The 25,735-nt window shown below is 39.3% G+C and overlaps 1 long non-coding RNA gene and 1 pseudogene across 2 annotated transcripts in view; one reads left to right on the forward strand and one right to left on the reverse strand.

Annotated features, from left to right (window-relative positions):
- Positions 1-3,229, reverse strand: part of LOC109027948 (uncharacterized) — a 39,204-nt gene extending 35,975 nt beyond the window's left edge. Inside the window, exon 1 of one of the 2 annotated variants that reach the window (XR_010134992.1) lies at positions 3,057-3,229. This is a non-coding gene — a long non-coding RNA (uncharacterized lncRNA). The remainder of the gene's footprint in view (positions 1-3,056) is intronic. The other variant, XR_010134991.1, reaches the window with a different exon arrangement.
- A 17,199-nt stretch (positions 3,230-20,428) lies between these two features.
- LOC134756414 (asparagine synthetase [glutamine-hydrolyzing]-like) lies at positions 20,429-25,451 on the forward strand (annotated as a pseudogene).
- The last annotated feature ends 284 nt before the right edge of the window (positions 25,452-25,735 follow it).

The raw sequence follows: 25,735 nt of genomic DNA on the forward strand, positions 1-25,735 counted from the left end.
TGGTTTTGAGGCTTCTGGACTTGAACTGAGCCACTACTAGCTTGTCTCTTTCCCCAGCTGGCAGACAACCTATTGTGAGACTTTGCCTTGTAATCTTGTGAGCCAATTCTCTCTAGTAAACTCCCTTTCACATATACGTGTATCCTATTGGTTCTGTCCCTCTGGAGAACCCTGACTATTACACCTTGTTTATTTTTTCCCTTTCCTTTTCTAGGTTTACCGAGACCACTACCATTCTTTCCCTCTTTTCTGTTCTAAAGTAAAAGTTATTTTTTCTCGCTAAATGCATGGTATTCTGCCCATTTCCCATGGCTTCTCTCAGTCCTGCTCTGTTTATTCTTCTTGCTCTCTTAAGAAGAAATCCTTGCCCATTCCTTGGCTTTTTCTGCCTGGTCTACTTACTGGTTTCTGTTGTTCTCAGAGACACACTGAGACCTTTCACATCTCACTGTCACTTCTTGGAAGGGCTCTCTCTACCTGTTTTGCATGCTACGGAACCTCTTGGGAAGACACGGGCAGTCCTGAGTCACGGAACTTGAGCTGTTTGGTATTGGTATGTTAATTTATCTTCTTAGACCACTTACCACTTCCTTAACTTCACAAGAGAAGAATAATTATTATTTTCCACGGTTGATGTGAAGAGTGGAAATAACATATACAAAACGCACTGCGGTTAAGAGATAATAAATGACAGCAAGTGTCCTTATTAGTGTTATTCTATCAGTCTCAGCTCAGATACCTTCTGCTCTGTGAGCTCTACTCTGAATCGTATCTAATTCTTCTCTGGGTTCATTGTGCTCTATTCTTAAATACTTTAAAGCAGTAATTATTCTGATTCTAATTAGTGGTCTTTCCCAATAACATTTTAATGTTTTAGATCTCTTCCTCCAACCCCTGCCCCAGCCTAACCAGTGTTTTCTTTTGTGTGTGTGTGTGTGTGTGTGTGTGTGTGTGTGTGTGTGCAGGCTAAATCACTGGTCTTCGTTTATTTGTGGCTAAATAAATGTTTTGTTCGAAGAGTAAAGAGTTCCCAGTTCTATGGGATCTATAGTTCTCCAAAATGAATACATACATAATCCATGTAAATATTTCACTTTTAAAACAAATTTTTAATTTTTAAATTAATTTGTGCATGTATGTATGTGTGTGAGACCAGGGATGGGGGTGGGTCTCACTATGCTGCTCAGGCTGGTCTTGAACTCCTGGCCTCAGGCCACCCTCTTGCCTTGGGCTCCCAAAGTGCTGGAATTATAGGCGTGAAACACTGCACCCAGCCTCAATTTTGTTTTAACAGATCCTAGAGCGAGAAAGCAAGTAGCATTGTGATAGAGTAGCTGAATAGGAAGCAGTTCCTAAAATCTGAAGAAAAGGACGTGTGGGAAGGGTCAGGTAACAGGAACTGTGGTCTTCTTGAGATGAGCTTTGAGGTCAGGGAGCCAGGCGACTAAATGTCCTGAGACTACTCCATCCCACCTTTTGCATCTCCTTGAAATGTCTTCTTTCACACACTCTCCCTGAAAGAGGAGGGCAAGGGAGCCAGGACAGAAAGTGAGGTGGAGAACAGTAGAGCTCTGGAGGGACAAGCAGGAGATAAGCAGCACAACCAACCACACTAGATAACACATCAAGTAGGAGAACCCATCTTCCACTACATAGGCAAGGTGCTACGGGAAACGGACACCTTGGAAATGGGTTTACACAGATTATGGCACAGTTCTTTACTGTTGTGAAACTGTGTTTGGATAAATCCCTCAACTTATCTGAGTCTTGTTTTCTCATCTTTAAATGTAGATAGAAGACCTACTTTCCCACATTGCTCTCAGGTTTAAAATACATCAATTAGGATACAGCAAAATCTGTTTGATGCTGAAAACTTTCCAGCAAGAATGAACCTTAGAACAAGTCATCTCTTATCTTTACTCTTGCCTATAACTACCAAAATCTACTCCATCTTCTGTGCTTAGGGATTTTACATCGTTGGCATTTTTTATTTAGTGGGGAATGCATTGTATGGGGATATCAAACCTGCATTCTCTCCAAGCATTGACTGTAGTCTGATCTTAGTGGGTCGTGCACATATAATTTTACTATTTCTCAATTTATTTTGGTGCTGATGTAATTAGTAAAATATGATTTAAGAGTGTTATGATACTTTTTAAAAATTGTGATGTCTTTTGTTCATCAAAGAGGCACTTAAAAGCACATAATTATCTGTGGATGTAGGTTGACAAAATCCTTTTTGAGATTGTAAAAGGAATCTTTGTACTTAAAATGTTTAGGGACCACTGATGTGTTTTGGCTTCATGAATCAATTAGATTTAGATTTTATTTTATTGTTTTAGAGATGGGAGTCTCACTTTGTCACCCTCGCTGGAGTGGAGCTCACCGCAGCCTTAAACTCTTGGGCTCAAGTTATCCTTCTGCCCCAGCCTTCTGAGTTGCTGGGACTAAAGGGTGTGCCACCATTTTTTTGTAGATGTGTGATCTCGCTGTGTTTCCCAGGCTGGTCTTGAACTCCTGGTTTCAAGTGATCCTCTTGCCTTGGCCTCGCAAAGTGTTGGGATTATGGGCGTGAGCCACCACTCCTGACTCCGATTTATTAATATATTTTATAAGGACATTTTAGGCCTTACGCATCAGTTTCTGAGGACAAGCTTTTCTTTGCACTCCATAATAAATCACACGGTAGTGCAACAAAAAACGGTGACGATTTCCCTAAGAACAAACCAAGTGCAGAAGACTCCCTAATTGTCAGAACAGCGGGTAACCTGGGCAGATCTCTGAGGCTGTCCTTTAACACGCGCACTGAGAAACAGAAGGCGATGGAAACAAAAGAATGCCTTCTTGCTCCCTCCCGCCGCCCCTCTTAGTCCCGCCCCGCCCCGCCCCGCCCCAGCCGCCCCGCGAGCCCCGCCTCTGCACGCGCTGGTTGATCCTCGCAGGCATGATGAAACTTCCCGCACGCATTACGGCAGCCCAGCCGGTATAAGCGCCAGCAGCCCCGCCGCCGGCATGCTGTCCACAGCCCTGGCCTCCGCTGCCCACATCGCCCTGACCTGTTTGCGCCCTGGTGAGCCGACCCCGGCGTCCCGCGCAGCACCCTCTTCGCGTGCTCTGGGGCTGCCCCAGGAGGAAGCAGGCGAGGATGCGCTCTTCAGCCTGGCACCCAGCAGACGCGGTTTGGGGGCGACGGCGGACGCTGTGGCTCCTGCGGTAGAGAGGGCGGGGCGGACGCCCAGCTCTTGTTGCGCACCTGGCAGCAAGAGGGTGCGGAAGGACCTCTCTGTCCTGGTACACTGAGGCATGAAGGGAACCATGGCCGGGAGGCAGAGCTACTCCAGAGAGAAGGCAGCGGCGGCCTGAGCCCCTGTAAATGTTATATATGTACTTTTTTTACTATGTGGCATCGAAGCCTGTGGACATTTTCCCAGTCCAGAGCCTCTGTTTCGGACGGGTCGGAGCGTGCACGTGGCTAGGGCACACTGAGGTGTCTGTGGTCCTGATCTAGGAAGCAGAGACTCCAGCTTTATCACCACCTCGGTGTCTGTGCTTTCCCCTTAAACTGCCTCCGTCCTCACCTGGACTCCCTCACCATGCTTCCTTTCCTCTCACTCCTCTGCCACCCCAGTACCCACCCTCTCTGTAGACTGCAAGACTCAACAAGTGACTTGCTGAGCAAACCCTGAGAGAAGAGGTGTGTTTAGGGACACAGGAAGCCAAGTACAGAAAAAGCAAAAGAATTAGCATGGCTTTTTCAATGGATGTCTATTTTACAGGACTGGCTGTAGATTATTGTTATAGCTTTAAATAAAAGGATAGTTTTCGTCTCGGCCCATGGCCTACATTATTTCTTTACTGTCCGTTGCCCTGGGCGCTTGACTAATAATTTAACAGCAGTTTTTTTTTTAATTTTAAATCACGATTCATTGCATTGCTGTAAGAGTAATTAGAGGTAAAGTAGGGCTTGAACCTGTCTGTAGTTCGTTACTTACTGAGATCTTAACATAAAAAAAGTAAGGTGAGAGGGTGAAGTTTTAAGTAGCGCTAAGTGGAATAGAAATTAAATGCACTGTAAGTGCGAAGTCCAATTTGGTAGGCGCTAGCCACCTGTAACTGTTGAGCACTTGAAATGGTGGCTAGTCCTAATTGAGATGTGTTGTGTTAAATACATTGGATTTTGTCGTTGGAGTAGGAAGAACAGTGCAAAATATCTGCTTGATAATTTTTTATATTGATTACATGTTAAAGTGATACTATTTGGGACATATTAAGTATACTTAAAATTAATTTCACCTTTTTTTAATGGGGCTACTAGTATATTTAAAATTACATACGTGACTCACATATTTATTAGACAGCCCTGCTCCAGAAGTTTAGGAAGAAATAAGAAAAATATTGAAAACAGGTAGCGGCAGTAGGAAGTTTGCCAACCTTTAAGACTGATTACAATAAAAATAGGTGACAGTTTTAACTGGCTTTTTCCTACTAGAAAAAATAAGTATATTTTACATGCCTCTTTGTTCTCCCTCCTTCCCCTCCAATTTAGTGGTTAGCGTGTATTTACTATAGCACGCTAAATATTCACTAAGCAGCGTTAAGAAGACTTAGGTAAATGATTCCCTGATGACCACACTTGATTTTCAAAGCACTTTCCTAACCCATTTTTAATTGGTACAGAGTCAAAGACAGATGGCTTATTAGTAGTCATCTCATTTAAATCTCACAGAATTTTCCCACTAAATCTCGAAGTAAGTAATTTGTTATAGGCTATTATAGGCTATTTGGTCAAGTGCACAGAAGGGACAGCATTAGGACATGTGGTAGTTCATTTCCAAATTACTTGAGATGATTTTCATTATAATCATATATTATTTGGTTCTGGTTTTCCGGAAAAGCCAGCTAAACCTTTGTTTTATTTAGATATAAATGAAATATCTTCAAAGGATTGCTCAAAGTGACTTATGCAGCTTGAATATATATTTTTTCCTTAGGGTGTTTATCCCAAATTATCTGGCTATTTGCTGCAATTTGCAGTTAAAAAAAATAGTTGTTTTTCAAGTTAGAGATGTTTTAGTAAAAGCAGTCATTTTGAGCTGGCAGCAGCCAAATAAAACAGCCCTTTATTTCACAGTTGAGAGTTTGAAATTGGAAGTTAATTGATGTATGTAAGGATGGTTTATTTGCTTCCAGGTTTATAGGAAGGAGCCCAGTTTTTTTTTTTTTTTTTTTTTTTTTTTTTTAGAAATGTTGTTGCTGTATATGTCCCACCTACTTTGCTTCCTTCCTAAACAATGCAACTTTCAGACAGAAATATTTGAGAAAATTTTTGTCAGTTAGAACATTTTGATAGCAAACATTTTGTATCTTCTGTCAACTTAGAATGTTTTATTTGTTATAGCCAGGATATCTGATATCAAATTAAATTGCTTTATTTTCCCTTTAGACTTTCTTCAATCACACCTGAATAAATCACTTAGAGGTAAGCTAGATGTAATATAGTGAAATACTTAAAAGACCTGTGTATCTTAGTATTGCATTTACAGCAGTATGATTTTCTGTTGTACCCATTATATTCTACCTGCAGCTAGTTCAGTAAAGAGAGGGCATTTAACTGTCAAGAGAATCTGAGAGGAGACTCTAGTAATCTGGAAAGTCTCTTGGATCTTTGAGGGATTTGGGGATGGAGAGAGTGGGGCTGGGATCTCTGGCTAGGTTGGAGCCAGCCTGCATTTATATCTGTATCTTGGAAGCAGACTTAGAATGCAGAGACAGATGTGGCCTGGATGCTGCCAGCTCCAGCCAACCACTGAATCCTAAGGTGGGAGAGATGCAGGCTTTGGCTGGGTGCTAAGCTGCTATAGCTGGTTGAATGTAGAGGTCACTATCTTTTCTGAATACTAGTTAAGTAAATTAAATTATTCTCTACTCCTGTGTGTCTACCACCCTAATGGGAAATCGCTACAGAAAAGATGGTTTAAATTTTAGTCTTTGAAGTGGTTTAAGCACATTTCTGGAATCAAGATTGAATGCAGACTTGGATTGGATATTGAATATTTTTTATTTGTCTGCTTTTCTCTCCATAGAGAGCTTATAGCTTCATTCCACCACGTGTGGCTTTTGGCCCTGTTTGGCAGTGATGACTACCTTTCTGTTCAGCATCTGAGTGCTATGTAGATTGCACACAGGGGTCCAGATGCATTCTGTTTTGAGAATGCCAGTGGATACACCAACAGCTGCTTTGGATTTCACCAGAACCGCTGTTTGGAATGCAGCCAATTCAAGTGAAGAAATATCCATATTTGTGGCTCTGTTACAGTGGTGAAATCTACAACCATAAGAAGGTAAGGAAAAAGACACCAGATGTCTAGATGTGATTAAACTTAAGATCTTGTTGGTAATGATGATATTATATATTCTGTATCATGCTTTTTACTTTGCAAAGCACACTATGTCCACTATCTCATTTGCTCAAGTATGTAGATAGGGAACTGATGAATGAAATGGTGAGTGAAATGACTTGATCACCAAAAAAGTGATAAAAATGGGGATTACAGTTCAGTTTCTTTGACTCTTAATTTTTTTTATTTTTATTATACTATAAGTTCTTGGGTACATGTGCAGAATGTGCAGTTTTGTTACATAGGTATACACGTGCCATGGTGGCTTCCTGCACCCATCAACCCGTCATCTACGTCAGGTATTTCTCCTAATGTTATCCCTCCCCTAGCCCACCACCCCCTGACAGGCCCCGGTGGATGATGTTCCCCTCCCTATGTCCATGCATTCTCATTGTTCAACTCCCACTTATGAGTGAGAACATGCAGTGTTTGGTTTTCTGTTCTTGTAATAGTTTGCTAAGAATGATGATTTCCAGCTTTATCCATGTCCCTGCAAAGGACATGAACTCATCCTTTTTTATGGCTGCATAGTGTTCCATGGTGTATATGTGCCACATTTTCTTTATCCAATCTATTATTGATGGACATTTAGGTTGGTTCCAAGTCTTTGATATTGTGAATAGTGCTGCAGTAAACATAAGTGTGCATGTGTCTTTATAGCAGCATGATTTATAATCCTTTGGGTATATACCCAGTAATGGGATTGCTGGGTGAAATGGTATTTCTAGTTTTAGATCCTTGAGGAATCACCACAGTGTCTTCCACAATGGTAGAACTAATTTACATTCCCACTAACAGTGTGAAAACACCCCTATTTCTCCACATCCTCTCTAGCATCTGTTGTTTCCTGACTTTTTAATAATCGCCATTCTAACTGGCATGAGATTGTATCTCATTGTGGTTTTGATTGGCATTTCTCTAATGACCACTAATGATGAGCATTTTTCCATATGTCTGTTGGCTGCATAAATGTCTTCTTTTGAGAAGTGTCTGTTCATATACTTCGCCCACTTTTTGATGGTGTTGTTTGGTTTTTTCTTGTAAATTTGATTGAGTTCATTGTAAATTCTGGATATTAGCCCTTTGTCAGATGGATAGATTGCAAAAATTTTCTCCCATTCTGTAGGTTGGCTGTTCACTCTGATGATAGTTTCTTTTGCAGTGCAGAAGCTCTTTAGTTAAGTTAGATCGCATTTGCCAATTTTGGCTTTTGTTGCCATAGCTTTTGGTGTTTTAGACATGAAGTCTTTGCCGATGCCTGTGTCCTGAATGGTATTGCCCAGGTTTTCTTCCAGGATTTTTATGGTCATAGGTCTTAAGTTTAAGTCTTTGATCCATCTTCAGTTGATTTTTGTATAAGGTATAAGGAAGGGGTCCAGTTTCAGTTTTCTGCATATGGTTAGCCAGTTCTCCGAAAAACATTTATTAAATAGGGAATCTTTTCCCCATTGCTTATTTTTGTCAGGTTTGTCAAAAATCAGATTGTTGTAGATGTGTGGTTTTGTTTCTGAGGCCTCTGTTCTGTTCCATTGGTCTATATATCTGTTTTGGTACCAGTACCATGCTGTTTTGGTTACTATAGCCTTGTAGTATACTTTGAAGTCAGGTAGCGTGATGCCTCCAGCTTTGTTCTTCTTACCCAGGATTGTCTTGGCTATGCAGGCACTTTTTTGGTTCCATATGCAGTTTAAAGTAGTTTTTTCCAATTCTGTGAAGAAAGTCATTGGTAGCTTGATGGGGATAGCATTAAATCTTTAAATTACTTTGGGCAGTATGACCATTTTCATGATATTGATTGTTCCTAATCATAATCATGGAATATTTTTCCATTTGTTTGTGTCCTCTCTTATTTCCTTGAGCAGTGGTTTGTAGTTCTCCTTGAAGAGGTCCTTTACATCCCATGTAAGTTGTATTCCTAGGTATTTCAATCTCTTTGTAGCAATTATGAATGGGAGTTCACTCATGATTTGTGTCTCTGTTTGTCTGATATTGGTGTATAGGAATGCTTGTAATTTTTGCACATTGATTTTGTATCCTGAGACTTTGCTGAATTTGCTTATCAGCTTAAGGAGATTTTGGGCTGAGAGGATGGGGTTTTCTAAATAGATAATCATGTCATCTGCAAACAGAGACAATTCGACTTCCTCTCTTTCTATTTGAATACCCTTTATTTCTTTCTCTTGCCTGATTGCCCTGGCCAGAACTTCCAATAGTATGTTGAATGGGAGTGGTGACAGAAGGCATGTTGAATAGGAGTGGTGTCTTGTACCAGTTTTCAAAGAAAATGCTTCTAGTTTTTGCCCATTCAGTATGATATTGGCTGTGGGTTTGTCATAAATAGCTCTTATTATTTTGAGATATGTTCCATTGATACCTAGTTTATTGAGAGTTTTTAGCATGAAGGGTGTTGAATTTTGTCGAAGGCCTTTTCTGCATCTATTGAGATAATCATGTGGTTTTTGTCATTGGTTCTGTTTATGTGATGAATTATGTTTATTGATTTGCATATGTTAAACCAGCCTTGCATCCCAGGGATGAAGCTGACTTGATCTTGGTGGATAAGCTTTTTGCTGTGCTGCTGGCTTCAGTTTGCCAGTATGTTGTTGAGGATTTTTGCATTGATGTTCATCAGGGATATTGGCCTGAAATTTTTTGTTTGTTTGTTTTATCTCTGCCAGGTTTTGGTATCAGGATGATGGTGGCCTCATAGAATGAGTTAGGGAGGATTCCCTCTTTTTCTATTGTTTGGAATAGTTTCAGAAGTAATGGTACCAGCTCCTCTTTGTACCTCAGGTAAAATTCAGCTGTGAATCTGTCTGGTGCTGAACTTTTTTTGTTTGGTAGGCTGTTAATTACTGCCTCAATTTCAGCACTTGTTAGTGGTCTATTAAGGGATTCGACTTCTTTCTGGTATTGTCTTGGGAGGGTGTATGTGTCCAGGAATTTATCTATTTCTTCTAGATTTTAGTTTGTGTGGAGGTGTTTATAGTATTTTCTGATGATAGTTTGTATTTCTGTGGGATCAGTGGTGATATCCCTTTATCATTTTTTATTGCATCTATTTGATTCTTCTCTCTTTTCTTCTTTATTTGTCTGGCTAGTGGTATATCTATTTTGTTGATCTTTTTATAAAACCACCTCCTGGATTCACTGATTTTTTTGAAGGATTTTTTCATGACTCTGTCTCCTTCAGTTCTGCTCTGATGTAAGTTATTTCTTGTCTTCTGCTAGATTTTGAATTTGTTTGCTGTTGTTTCTCTATTTCTTGTAATTTTGATGTTAGGATGTCAATTTTAGATCTTTCCTGCTTTCTCTTGTGGGCATTTAGTGCTATAATTTTCCCTCTACACCCTGCTTTAAATGTGTCCCAGAGATTCTGGTACATTGTGTCTTTGTTCTTATTGGTTTCAAAGAACATCTTACTGCTGCCTTCATTACATTATTCACCCAGTAGTCATTCAGTAGCAGGTTGTTCAGTTTCCAGTAGTTGTGTGGTTTTGAGTGAGTTTCTTAACCCTGATTTCTAATTTGATTGCACTGTGGTCTGAGAGACTTTTTGTTATGATTTCCATTCTTTTACATTTGCTGAGGAATATTTTGCTTTCAATTATGTGGTCAATATTAGAATAAATGTGATGAGGTGCTGAAAAGAATGTATATTCTTTTGATTTGGGGTGGAGAGTTCTATAGATGTCTATTAGGTCTGCCTGGTCCAGTGCTGAGTTCAAGTCCTGAATAATCTTGTTAAGTTTCTGTCTTATAGATCTGTAGAATATTGACAGTGGGGTGTTAAAGTCTCCCACTATTATTGTGTGGGAGTCTAAGTCTCTTTGTAGGTCTCTTAAGAACTTGCTTTATGAATCTGGGTGCTCCTGTATTGGATGCATATATATTTAGGATAGTTAGTTCTTCTTACTGCGTTGATCCCCTCACCATTATATAATGCCCTTCTTGTCTCTTGATTTTTGTTGGTTTAAATTATGTTTTATCAGAGATTAGGATTGCAACTCCTGCTTTTTTTTTTTTTTTTGCTTTCCATTTGCTTGGTAAATATTTCTCCATCCCTTTATTTTGAACCTATGTGTGTCTTTGCATGTGAGATGGGTCTCCTGAATACAGCACACTGATGGGTCTTTACTCTTCTTCCAATTTACCAGTCTGTAAACAGCATTTAGCCTATTTACATTTAAGGTTAATATTGTTACATGTGAATTTGTTCCTGTCATTATGATGCTAACTGGTTGTTTTGCCCATTAGTTGATGCAGTTTCTTCATAGTGTTGACATTCTTTACAATTGGGTATGTTTTTGCAGTGGCTGGTACCTGTTGTTCCTGAAGGAATTCAGGAGATCTTGTAAGGCAGTCCTGGTGGTGACAAAATCTGTCAGCATTTTCTTGTCTGTAAAGTATTTTATTTCTCCTTTGCTTATGAAGTTTAGTTTGGCTGGATATGAAATTCCGGGTTGAAAATTCTTTTTTTTAAGAATGTTGAATATTGGCCCCCAGTCTCTTCTGGCTTGTAGGGTTTCTGCAGAGAGATCCATTGTTAGTCTAATGGGATTCCTTTTGTGGGTAACCCGACCTTTCTCTCTGGCTGCCCTTAACATTTTTTTCCTTCATTTCAACCTTGGTGAATCTTAACAATTATGTGTCTTGAGGTTGCTCTTCTTGAGGAATATCTTTGTGGTATTCTGTCTACTTCCTGAATTTGAATGTTGGCCTGTCTTGCTTGGTTGGGAAGTTCTCCTGGATAATCTCCTGAAGAGTATTTTCCAACTTGGTTCCATTCTTCTCTTCACTTTCAGGTATACCAATCAAACGTAGATTTGGTCTTTCCCATAATCCCATATTTCTTGAAGGCTTTGTTTGTTCCCTTTTGTTCTTTTTTCTCTAATCTTGTCTTCTGTCTTTATTTCATTAACTTGATCTTCAATCACGGATATCCTTACTTCTACTTGATCGATTTGGCTATTGGTACTTGTGTATGCCTCATGAAGTTCTTGTGCTGTTTTTCAGCTCCATCAGGTCATTTATGTTCTTCTCTACACTGGTTATTGTAGTTAGTAATTTGTCTAACCTTTTTTCAAGGTTCTTAGCTTCCTTGCATTGAGTTAGAACATGCTCCTTTAGCTCAGAGGAGTTTGTTATTACCCACCTTCTGAAGCCTCCTTCTGTCAATTTGTCAAACTCATTATCTGTCCGGTTTTATTCCCTTGCTGGCGAGGAGTTGTGATTCTTTGTTGGAGAAGAGGCATTCTGGTTTCTGGAATTTTCAGCTTTTTTTGTGCTGGTTTCTCCCCATCTTTGTAGATTTATGTACCTTTGGTCTTTGATGTTGGTGACCTTCGGATGGGGTCTTTGAGTGCATGTGCTATTCCTTTCTGTTTGTTAGTTTTCCTTCTGACAGGCCCCTCTGCTGCCGGTCTGCTGGAGTTTGCTGGAGGTCCAATCCTGACCCTCTTTGCCTGGGTATTACCAGTGGAGGCTGCAGAACAGCAAAGATTGCTGACTGATCTTTTCTCTGGAAGCTTTATCCCAGAGGGGCACCTGCCAGATGCCAGCAGAGGTCTCCTGTATGAGATGTCTGTCAACCCCTACTGGGAGGTGTCTTTCAGTCAGGATACACACGGGTCAGGGACCAACTTGCAGAGGCAATCTGACCCTTAGCAGGGATCAACTGCTGTGTTGTGAGGTCCACTGCTCTCATCAGAGCTGTCAGGCAGGGATGTTTAAATCTGCTGAAGCTTCACCCACAGCCGCCCCTTTCCCCAGGTGCTCTGTCCCAGGGAGATGGCAGTTTTAACTATAAGTCCCTGACTGGGGCTGCTGCCTTTTTTTCAGAGATGCCTTGGCTGGAGGAGAAATCTGGCAGTCTGGGCACAGCAGCCTTGCTGAGCTGCTGTGGGCTCTGCCCAGTTTGAACTTCTCAGCAGCTTTGTTTACACTCTGAGGGTAAAACTGCCTACTCAAGGCTCAGCAATGGCAGATGCCCCTCCCTGCATCAACCTGGAAGTTCCTGGGTGGATCTCAGACTGCTGCTGTGCTGGTAGCAAGAATTTCAAGCTAGTTTGCTGGGGTCCATGGGAGTGGGACCTGCCGAGCCAGACCACTTGGCTTCCTGGCTTCAGCACCCCTTTCCAGGGGAGTGAACGTTTCTGTCTCTCTGGCATTCCAGGCGCCACTGGGGTATGGAAAAAAAGAACTCCTGCAGCTAGTTTGGTGTCTGCCCAAATGGCTGCCCAGCTTGAAACCCAGGGCGCTTGTGGGGTAGGAACAGGAGGAAACCTCCCGGTTTGCAGGTTGCGAAGACCATGGGACAAGTGCAGTGTCTGTGCCAGAGTTCCTCAGGCTCAGTCTCTCACGGCTTCTCTTGGGTAGAGGAGAAAATTCCCTAACCCCTTGCCATTCCCAGGTGAGGCAACACTCCACCCTGCTTCAGCTCTCCCTCCATGGGCAGCACCCATTGTCCAACCAGTCCCAATGAGATGAACCAGGTATCTCAGTTGGAAATGCAAAAATCACCCACCTTCTGCGTCAACCTTGCTGGGAGCTGCAGACCAGAGCTCTTCCTATTCAGCCATCATGCCAGCCTCCAACTCTTAGGATTTTTTCTCTTTCTCCCCAGACTTTATTTATTTATTTATTTATTTTTTGAGATGGAGTCTCACTGTCACCCAGGCTGGAGTGCAGTGGCGCGATCTCGGCTCACCGCATGCTCCGCCCCCCAGGGTTCACACCATTCTCCTGCCTCACCCTCCTGAGTAGCTGGGACTACAGGTGCCTGCCACCTTGCCCAGCTAATTTTTTTGTATTTTTAGTAGAGACGGGGGTTTCACCATGTTAGCCAGGATGGTCTCGATCTCCTGACCTCATGATCCACCCGCCTCGGCCTCCCAAAGTGCTGGGATTACAGGCGTGAGCCACCGCGCCCGGCCTCTCCCCAGATTTTCATTTTGAAAAAAATTCTAACATACAGAAAATAACAGAAGCACCCAGATTGAATACTCATTAATGTTTTGTCATATTTGCTTGATTTTTCTTTCTACCCCGCCCCCTACATGCACGCACATCTTTTTTGCTGAATCATTTGAGACTATGGTGCAGATATTATGACACTTACTCCTAAATATATAAGCATTTATCTCCTAAGAATAAGGACATTCTTCTACATAACATTGATACCCTTATTAAACCTAAGAATCCATAATACCACCTCATATTCAGTTTATACTTAAATTTCCCTAAGTGTCCGGAGATTATCTTTTTTTTTTTTTTTTTTTTTTTTTTTTGACAGTGTCTCACTCATCCAGGCTGGAGTACAGTGGTGCAATCTCGGCTCACTGCAACCTCTGCCTCCCAGGTTCAAGCGATTCTCCTGCCTCAGCCTCCTGAGTAGCTGGGAGTACAGGCACCTGCCACCATGCCCAGCTAATTTTTTGTATTTTAGTAAAGACGGATTTTCACCATGTTGCCCAGGGTGGTCTGGAACTCCTAAGCTCAGTCAATCTGCCCACCTTGTCCTCTCAAATTGCTACCAAGATTATCTTTATAGCTGGTTTTTGTTTGTTTTGAGCCAGATGTCATTCAAGTTTCATGCATTTGGTTGTGATGTTTCATGGTATTTTTTGAGACTTCTTGATACATACCTGTCATGCATTGATAGAGATTTATATTCTAACCACGTTTTGGACATTTTTATCTCAAACAATAGCTTTTGTCATTGTTGCCTGCTCATAGGAACACTCTTAATAATAGTCTCATTTAAAAAGTTAAAATATTTATTCATGAAATTTCATTCACACATTTCTTTATTCCTTATTAAGAGCCTGCCATGCACTAGACATCATTTTTCTAGGTGATTGGAGATGAAATGGTGAAAAGGAAAGGCAAGAATGGAATTTCCTGCTAGTGGAAAATAGAAGGAGAAAGTATGAAAATTTTTTTCTTTCTAAGTCAAGTCAGTGTCATATACAAGAGAATACTAGGTGGTATTATGGCATTATCAGCTTGGCTTTCCCTTAAATGAAATAGGAAGTGCCCTGTTTTACTTGAACAGTGTTGTTTCTTTTGTTAAAAAGTTATAAGAAGTTAAATATTTTGAAAATAATTTCTATTCTAAATTCGTCAAATGTTATATTTGTAAAAAGTAGAGAAGTTCGTTCCATTGCTTCTACCAAGCATCTAAGATTGTGTACTTGGGGAAGCTAGAAATCTGTCTAATTAGCAAAATGTATATTTTAGGCTTATATAAAGTATTCTGCAACATAAGCTCAAAAATCCCCCCACCACCGTTTTGATAAAAATAAAGTTTACCACCACAATAAAATACAGCCAGAGGTGTGCTGGGAGTGGAGGGAGACTGAATGAAAGAAAGGAGGAATGGGGTAAAGGCTGGGGCAAAGAGCAGGCCCTCTCCCTGCAGGGAGGTATCAGGGGCCTGCAGCCAAGTCAAATGACAGCATCACTTCAGGAAGCAAGATTAGAGGGCTTCTATCTAAGATGCAGCATTGGAGTTTGGTTTAAGAGAGTAGGACATGATACATCCATTACTCAAAAGACCCTTCTCTTTTTAAAATAAATTACTTGCAAAGATTAGGCCAAAGAGATGGGCAAGGTAGATTTGGGAAGCTGTTGCTTGCTAATATCACCGAATGCTTGATGGTCACTTATGCTTCAGGGAGTTTAGCCCAGAACAGTCAGCAGAAGATTGTTTCCAGACCCCAACTGCTAGTTATAGGATCATTCCTCATACAGCAGAGAGGGGTGACCAGGTAGTGGCTTTATAGTCACTGCAGACAAAGCCCATTTTTGGACAGTTCAGTGAGGGCTTATAGACAGAAGTTTCACAAATTATGGAGTGAGCCGGATGGAGTGTGAAGTGTATTTATGGGTCATGCAATAAATAATAGGTTTACTTTTTGAAATTCAAAAACATGTTTTAAACTTATCTAGGACTTCCACCTGATTTAAACCTCTTCTTTCTCTAATGTCAGCCAGAAATGTACAATATACAAAGAGGAATACATCAAGGACCTTTTTGTCCTCATAGTTTGCCAGTGATGGTGGAGAGTGTCAGAATTGGGGAGTAGCCTAATCAAACCTTCTTACTCTGCATGCAGTGGCAGTCCCTTTGCTGTCCCTTTGGGGCATGCTGACTAATAAAGCACCACCATCATTTTATCTGTCAGTGAGGTGTAGCTTTAATGCTACTGCATTGGTGGAAGCACTGGGTGTTGTCATCCACCTCTGGGGACCAGCAGCTTTGTTTTGGATCATGTATCTTTTATTTTGATGGAGCTATTTATTTTTCAGGGAATGATGCCAAATGATGTTTGTCCCTTTGCTTTACATTTTTATAGCTAGGTCTTCAAAGCTGAACTGGAGAAACTTCTTAGCCAATACTATTTTCTCAAACCAAAAGTTTACAGTTGCAGAAGTCATGTTTTTTAGTGTCATGGCAACCAGGCAACCTATTGTCTTAACTTAAATTTAGGGGTTGAGCATCCCTAATCTGAAAATCTGAAATTTGAAATGCTCCAAACTGTGAAACTTTTTGAGCACTGACATGACACTACATGTGCATTTTGATGTCACAGTCAAAATGCAGGTCTACAACACACAGTTTATTTGGCATTCTCTAGGGAAAAAAGACCCTCTCATCCTGCTTCAGCTGCAGTATAACTTTTCTACACATGCTCAGATTTCCCCATGCAAGCACGTCCACAAAGGGTAATAGAATGGCTCATGTGCAAGCAGGACACGCCAATGGCAGGATCCCCACAGATGGGACCTATGTGCATTACCCGTTGTGTATTTTTGCTTATTCTCTGCTCTGTGGTGTTAAGATACTGAAAATGTCAACAAGGCCTGTAGATATCCCTATGAGCAGCAATGATAAGGAAAAGTAGAAACATTTATAACACAGAAAGTTAAGCTGTTGGAGAAATTGGACTATAGTTTAAATGTATAGATGACATGGTGAAAATGTGTGATAGAGATTTTGAAGGACTAGAGCTACCTGCATTCATAACATAACAAGAGGTCATGTCAGTTTATAAAATCAAAGATTTCCTTTTTATTTATTTATTTATTAATTTATTTATTTTTATTATTATACTTTAAGTTTTAGGGTACATGTGCACAATGTGCAGGTTAGTTACATATGTATACATGTGCCATGCTGGTGCACTGCACCCACTATCTCGTCATCTAGCATTAGGTACATCTCCCAATGCTATCCCTCCCCCCTCCCCCTACCCCACAACAGTCCCCAGAGTGTGATATTCCCCTTCCTGTGTCCATGTGATCTCATTGTTCAATTCCCACCGATGAGTGAGAATATGCGGTGTTTGGTTTTTTGTTCTTGCGATAGTTTACTGAGAATGATGATTTCCAATTTCATCCATGTCCCTACAAAGGACATGAACTCATCATTTTTTATGGCTGCATAGTATTCCATGGTGTATATGTGCCACATTTTCTTAATCCAGTCTATCATTGTTGGACATTTGGGTTGGTTCCAAGTCTTTGCTGTTGTGAATAATGCTGCAGTAAACATACGTGTGCATGTGTCTTTATAGCAGCATGATTTATATTCCTTTGGGTATATACCCAGTAATGGGATGGCTGGGTCAAATGGTATTTCCAGTTCTAGATCACTGAGGAATCGCCACACTGACTTCCACAATGGTTGAACTAGTTTACAGTCCCACCAACAGTGTAAAAGTGTTCTTATTTCTCCACATCCTCTCAAGCACCTGTTGTTTCCTGACTTTTTAATGATTGCCATTCTAACTGGTGTGAGATGGTATCTCATTGTGGTTTTGATTTGCATTTCTCTGATGGCTAGTGATGATGAGCATTTTTTCATGTGTTTTTTGGCTGCATAAATGTCTTCTTTTGAGAAGTGTCTGTTCATGTCCTTTGCCCACTTTTTGATGGGGTTGTTTGTTTTTTTCTTGTAAATTTGTTTGAGTTCATTGTAGATTCTGGATATTAGCCCTTTGTCAGATGAGTAGGTTGTGAAAATTTTCTTTTGAAAGGATCAACAAAATTGATAGACTGCTAGCAAGACTAATAAAGAAAAAAAGAAAGAAGACTCAAATAGACGGAATAAAAAATGATAAAGGGGATAGCACCACCGATCCCACAGAAATACAAACTACCATCAGAGAATACTACAAACACCTCTACGCAAATAAACTACAAAATCTAGAAGAAATGGATAAATTCCTCGACACATACACTCTCCCAAGACTAAACCAGGAAGAAGTTGATTCTCTGAATAGACCAATAACAGGATCTGAAATTGTGGCAATAATCAGTAGCTTACCAACGAAAAAGAGTCCAGGACCAGATGGATTCACAGCCGAATTCTACCAGAGGTACAAGGAGGAACTGGTACCATTCCTTCTGAAACTATTCCAATCAATAGAAAAAGAGGGAATCCTCCCTAATTCATTTTATGAAGCCAGCATCATTCTGATACCAAAGCCAGGCAGAGACACAACAAAAAAAGAGAATTTTAGACCAATATCCTTGATGAACATTGATGCAAAAATCCTCAATAAAATACTGGCAAAACGAATCCAGCAGCACATCAAAAAGCTTATCCACCATGATCAAGTGGGCTTCATCCCTCGGATGCAAGGCTCGTTCAATATACACAAATCAATAAATGTAATCCAGCATATAAACAGAGCCAAAGACAAAAACCACATGATTATCTCAATAGATGCAGAAAAAGCCTTTGACAAAATTCAGCAACCCTTCATGCTAAAAACTCTCAATAAATTAGGTATTGATGGGACGTATTTCAAAATAATAAGAGCTATCTATGACAAACCCACAGCCAATATCATACTGAATGGGCAAAAACTGGAAGCATTCCCTTTGAAAACTGGCACAAGACAGGGATGCCCTCTCTCACCACTCCTATTCAACATAGTGTTGGAAGTTCTGGCCAGGGCAATTAGGCAGGAGAAAGAAATAAAGGGTATTCAGTTAGGAGAAGAGGAAGTCAAATTGTCCCTGTTTGCAGACGACATGATTGTATATCTAGAAAACCCCACTGTCTCAGCCCAAAATCTCCTTAAGCTGATAAGCAACTTCAGCAAAGTCTCAGGATACAAAATCAATGTACAAAAATTCACAAGCATTCTTATACACCAACAACAGACAAACAGAGAGCCAAATCATGAGTGAACTCCCATTCACAATTGCTTCAAAGAGAATAAAATACCTAGGAATGCAACTTACAAGGGATGTGAAGGACCTCTTCAAGGAGAACTACAAACCACTGCTCAATGAAATAAAAGAGGATACAAACAAATGGAAGAACATTCCATGCTCATGGGTAGGAAGAATGAATATTGTGAAAATGGCCATACTGCCCAAGGTAATTTATAGATTCAATGCCATCCCCATCAAGCTACCAATGCCTTTCTTCACAGAATTGGAAAAAACTGCTTTAAAGTTCATATGGAACCAAAAAGGAGCCCGCCTCACCAAGTCAATCCTAAGCCAAAAGAACAAAGCTGGAGGCATCACACTACCTGACTTCAAACTATACTACAAGGCTACAGTAACCAAAACAGCATGGTACTGGTACCAAAACAGAGATATAGATCAATGGAACAGAACAGAGCCCTCAGAAATAATGCCGCCTATCTACAACCATCTGATCTTTGACAAACCTGAGAAAAGCAGTGGGGAAAGGATTCCCTATTTAATAAATGGTGCTGGGAAAACTGGCTAGCCATATGTAGAAAGCTGAAACTGGATCCCTTCCTTACACCTTATACAAAAATTAATTCAAGATGGATTAAAGACTTAAACGTTAGACCTAAAACCATAAAAACCCTAGAAGAAAACCTAGGCATTACCATTCAGGACATAGGCATGGGCAAGGACTTCATGTCTAAAACACCAAAAGCAATGGCAACAAAAGACAAAATTGACAAATGGGATCTAATTAAACTAAAGAGCTTCTGCACAGCAAAAGAAACTACCATCAGAGTGAACAGGCAAATCAAAGATTTCCAAGACAAAAGCCATTGTTAATGAGGCAGATGACTCTGGAGAAACATTTTAAAAAGCCATGTGGCAGAATGGCTCCTCAACCTCAGAGGACTTGCCTCCTAGTCACTCAAGTCTTCTGATATTTCTTCTTATCTAAAAAAAAGAAAAAAAATACAGTGTATAGTAACATTTTAATCAAAAAACACAGAATTGTAGGTAGAGTTTGAATGCCTGCCATTGTTTGTACAGCTGTTTTAACAGCTGATGCAGGTATTCTGGTGAGCTACTATGCTGCTTATTATTTTTTACTGTATTAATGGTATGTCACATTTTTTACTTATGTGCGAATAAGTGTATGAAAATGATTGCTCATCAGTAGCATATAAATTCAGAGACAGGAATCATGGTCAATGATGTCAAACAGCCATAGGTTTTCCCATGGTAGCTGAGATAGTGACACCTTTGCTTTCTGATGGTTCCATGTACACAAACTTTGTTTCATGCACAAATTTATTTGAAATATTATATAAAATTACCTTTAGGGTATATGTATAAGATATATGAAACATAAATGAATTTCATGTTTAGAACTGGGTCTTATCCCCCAGATATCTCACATATATGCAAATATTCCAAAATCCAAAAATAAATAAATAAAAACCCAAAACCTTTCTGGTTTCAAACATTTCAGATAAGGGATACTCAATCTGCATATACATAAACATATATGTATTACATTCATAGTATGCATATTATATGCATTTCCATTCTTCCACAGGTTACATTTACAGGTTACAGGTTCTGATACGTTCCCATTATATTCTGTTTGTCAGACTGCAACTACAATTTTCATGGGTTCAGCTTTGTGTTGAACCGAATTTGCAGAATTATGAGTTGAAGCAAACCCTAGTTTGATATTGCTGTGATTCTCCTAAATCACCAAAGTGCATGAAATGATTATAGAGCTCAGAAATACTGAAGCAACTTTGCAATAAAAATATTATTAGTGAATGTACAAGGAGTGTAATATTTTGGTTTTGCTAGTGGTTCTTAAGGTACAACAGCATTTTGAATTTGAATATCAGACCAAAATGGATGGTGAGATAATTTTTCATCTTTATGACAAAAGAGGAAATGAGCAAACAATTTGTGTTTTGGATGGTGTGTTTGCAATTTTTTTACTGGATACTGCCAATAAGAAAGTGTTCCTGGGCAGAGATACATAAGGATTCAGACCTTTGTTTAAAGCAATGACAGAAGACGGATTTTTGGCTGTATGTTCAGAAGCTAAAGGTAATAATAAATTTTTCTATAGATTTTCATTATTATCTTGGTTGTGTGTTTTCTTTTAAATTATATTTGAAAATCTCTTAGAGAGCAATCCAGAAGCTTACCAGCAACTAATTAAGTTATGAGTCTTTACCTTTTTTAAAAATAACAGAGGAGTTGTACTCTCCTTTTCAGCACTTCAATTCTGTAATCCCTGAAGGATGAGTTTTTAGTGCAATCATTTATTTTTTGATGTGCTAATAGATGCTCTGCATCTAGCTTGATCCTAAGTGCAGTTTTAAGTTTTCCTGTGCCATACTGTAATGGAAGGGTTGGCTCTGCAATTATTGCACTGCAGTACTTTGCTGCAGTTATAGCACAGCAAATATTAGGATTTCAAAAACAGCTTTATTGGTAATTCACATACCATGTAATTCACTCACTTGAAGTATACAGTTCAGTGGATTTTAGTATATTCACAGATGTTGGTAACCAACACTCCAATCAGTTTTAGAATTGTTTTTCCACCAAATCCTATGCCCTTTACCTTATTTTTTACTGGAAGAGTCAACCAGGGTTTTTTATTATTATTTTTTTTGAGATGGTGTCTTGCTCAGTTGCCCAGCCCAGGCTGCAGTGCAGTGGTGTGATCATAGCTTAGTGCAGACTTGAAATTTTGGGCTCAATCAATCCTCCCACCTCAGCCTGCCTAGTAGCTAGGAGTGCAGGCACTCACCAGAACTCCCTGCCTCCTGTGCCCTTTAGCTTTCAATTCCATCTCTCTATATCCATCATCTGCACTCCCGAAGTTGTAGCCCTGGCAATCACCAATCTTTCTGCCTCTGGATTCCCTATTCTGTATGTTTCATATAAATGGGATTATATATCATATGGGCTTTTGTGACTGGATTCTTTCACTTGGCATAATGCTTTCAAAATTTGTCTATGCTGTGACATGTATCAGTACTTACTTTATGGCCAAATGATATTCCACTACATGGATACACTGGATTTTGTTTATCCACTTGACAGTTGATGGATATTGAGGACATTGTTTACCCCTTTTGGCTATTACAAATAATGCTGCTATAAACATTCGTGTACAAGTTTTTGTGTAGACATTTCCCTTGGATGTATATCTAGTAGTAGAATTTCTGGGACACATGATAACTATGTATAATTGAGGAACTGCCAGACTACTTTTGAAATGGCTACATTATTTTTTATTCCCTCCAGCAGTTTATTAAAATTTCAGTTTCTCTACATCTTCACAAACACTTACTGTGTCACTTTTTAATTCTAGCCTTTCTAATGTATGTGAAGTGGTATCTCATTGTGGTTTTGATTTGTATTTTCCTGTTTACAATGATGTCCAGCATCTTATCTCATGCTTATTGGCCATTTGTATAACTTCTTTGGAGAAATATTTCTTCAGATCCTTTGCCATATTTTTTTCCTGCTAGGGATCATTTTATTTTGGAAACATAATAGACTTTATTTTTTTAGAGCCGTTTTAGAAAAAATTGAGAGAAAAGTGCAGAGAGTTCACATATGCTTCCACTACAGTGCCCCTGCCTAATTTTCCCAACTCTTAACATCTTGCATTACTCTGCTACATTTATTATATTTGATGAACTGATACTTATATATTAACTGAAGTTCATAGTTTACATTAGGGTTCACTCTATGTGTTTTATAGATTTTTGGATTTGACAAATGTATAATGTCATGTACCCACCATTAAAGTATTATGTAGAACAGTTTCATTGCCCTAAAAATCTCCTGTGATCCACTGATTCATTCCTCTCCCTCTTCCTCCTAAACCCCCAGTCATTACTGATCTTTTTACTTTTCTAATTTTGCTTTCCCAAAATGTCATATAATAGTTGTAGTCACATAGTATGGAGCCTTTTCAGACTGGCTTCTTTCACCTAGCAGTATACACTTAGGGTTCTTCTGTGTTTTTTCATGGCTTGATACCTCATTTTTTAAATTGCTGAATGATATTCCATTTGTTGGCATGTACTGCAGTTTGTTTATCCATTCTTGAATTATCAATCCCTAATTGGGTTATTTTGTCTTTTTATTACTGAACTGTAATAGTTCCTTATGTATTCTAGGTACAAATCCCTTGTGTTCATCAGGGTTGCAGAATACAAAATCAATATACAAAAATCAGTGGTATTTGACACACTTTAACTGAGTACTACATACTTGCAATGAGCAATCTGAAAATGAAATTAAGAAAGCAACTTCATGGCCAGGTGCAGTGGCTCATGCCTGTAATCCCAGCACTTTGGGAGGCCGAGGAGGGTGGATCATGAGGTCAGGAGATCTAGACCTTCCTGTCTAACACGGTGAAACCCTGTCTCTACTAAAAATACAAAAAATTAGCCAGGTGTTGTGGCGGGCACCTGTAGTCCCAGCTACTCAGGAGGCTGAGGCAGGAGAATGGCATGAACCTGGGAGGCAGAGCTTGCAGTGAGCCGAGATCCTGCCACTGGACTCCAGCCTGGGCGACAGAGTGAGACTCCATCTCAAAAAAAAAAAAAAGAAAAAAGAAAAAAAAGAAAGCAACTTCATTTATCATAGTATCAAAAAGAATAAAATACTTAGAAATCAATTTAAGAAGTATAAAACATGTACTCTGAAAACCATAAAACATTGTTGAAAGAAATGAAAGAAGATCTAAATAAATGGAAAAGTATCCCATGATCATGGACGAAGGCTGAACATTGTTAAGATGGCAGTCCTCCCTAAACTGATCTACAGATTTAACTTCATCCCTATCAGAATGCCAGATGAGTTTTTTGTAAAATCGACAAGCTGACTCTCAAATTCATATGGAATTGCAATGGACTAAGAATAGCCAAAATAATCTTTTGAAAATGAGGAACAAAGTAGGAGAACTCATACTTACGGCTTTAAAACTTACTACAAGACAATGGTAATAAGGACAGCATAATACTGGCAGGATAGATGTATAGACCAGTGGGATAGAATTGAGAGTCAGATATGAACTTATACATAAATAATCAACTGATTTTTGACAAGGGTGCCAAGATTATTTAGTGTATATATGTATATGTATATGAATATGTATATCATATATTTGTCAGTTGCCAGGACTGCTGGGCAAGCCTGGCAAAGAGAACACTGAGGAAAAGCAGCCACCTGCTCCCTGTACCTTCTCTGAGCCTGATGATCACTTGATATGGAACTATAATCACATCCAGTTTACCCTCTGAAATTCCTTGATTGTTCTTTTTTATATCCTTGACACTGTCCTATTCCAGACCAAATGATCTTATCTGAAATACTGCAACAATTTTCCTTTCTCAGTGCTTTTAGAATAACCTGTCATAAACTCATCTGATTATAGTACTGCCTGCTTAAAACTTTTTAATTACTCCCCATTCCCTACCCGGCCTGTGTGGCTCACTTGAGCTCTGCTAGCTGGTGAGGGAATCTGGGTCCTTTTCCTGGTATTTGAATTCAGTGTTACACAGGTTACTGGCTGGGTTGACAATCTCAAATTGTAAATCACGAGTATTCCATGTAGGTAGTCTGTTACGATTTACAATAAAACATTGATGTTTGTATCAAAGATCATGGTGATGTGATGTTGGGTACTGTCTGTGAGACTTAATTGAGGAAATTTAAATTATATGGTTTTATTTACATATATGTATAACAACTAGTTAATGGTTAGATGTCTTCTTATCTGACTTTAAAGTAGCTAAGAATGGATCATTGTGATTGTTAAAGGTCTGGGAACCATGGCTATTTCCTGAAAATACCTCAGGGATGACAAATAAATGACTGCCAGCCTATCATAACATTAGGACTCCAGTTCATCCCTTTGCTTCATAAGTGTGTTTTTTCCTTTTGTGTATATTTGCTTTAGTATAGAAAATAGGTTTTCTTGATTAGAAATCTATCTAAGAAGAAATTGAATACTGGAGATTTTTCTATTGCTTTAAATTACTAAAAGTTAGTGTAATTTGGCAGTATATCCCTGTGTCATTATTTTCTCTCTGGTAAGTAGATGGTTGGGCTTTGGGTGATTAAAATTTTTTTCCTATTTTGCTTATTGAATTGACATGTGTTTGTATTAAAAAAGGGAAAATAAATAGGAATGTAGAGGATGTTAACTAATCGTGAAAGTTATTGGGAAGGGTTACCTAATATGAATAAATGTATCATTTTGAATTTGTAGGTCTTGTTACATTGAAGCACTTCAAAACTCCCTTTTTAAAAGTGGAGCCCTTTCTTCCTGGACACTATGAAGTTTTTGATTTAAAGCCAAATGGCCAAGTTGCATCCGTGGTAATGGTTAAATATCATCACTGTCGGGATGAACCCCCACACGTGCTCTATTACAATGTGGAGAAACTCTTTCCAGGTAGCAGACACCCACCCACCCACCTATTCCCCATCCTTCTCTAAGGGAAAAAGTTATAAGCTGTACTTTCACATCATTTGAATTATTTTAGTTTCAAGACCTACTTCCTATTTTGTTTGGAGGGAATACATAAAGATTTGGCAGACTCCAGCATTGAGTAAATGCCATCATGATAGATGTTGATGATTGTGTATTTTATTTCAGTAACTCATCCAGCCCAAGATTTTCTGGAGCTGTTTGATTTATTTGCCATGTTTATAGGTTTTGAGACAGAAACTGTGAAGAACAAACTCCAGATCCTTTTTAATGATGCTATAAGGAGGCGTTTGATGACAGACAGGTTGCCTTTTATCAGGTGAAGTCAATTAAGAAACCTAATTATACTTCGTGCATGTTTAATTGAAATGATGTGTAGCCATCCCTTTGGTTTTTACTATAAAATATTTATTATATGATTTAATCTTTCCTTCATTATAGGATGGAAACAATTTTTTATAAGCTGCATTTAATAGTCATAGTAATACCCCAACCTGAGTTACACTATAGCTATATTATTGGTGTAAGAGTGAGCCAGTGAACGTTCTTTAGAATTCTGTGTAGTGATTTTTAACCAATTCAAATACTTCTATTATCACAGTTTATA

This window comes from Gorilla gorilla, chromosome 7 (assembly GCF_029281585.2).
Source record: "Gorilla gorilla gorilla isolate KB3781 chromosome 7, NHGRI_mGorGor1-v2.1_pri, whole genome shotgun sequence".
NCBI classification, from domain to species: domain Eukaryota; kingdom Metazoa; phylum Chordata; class Mammalia; order Primates; family Hominidae; genus Gorilla; species Gorilla gorilla.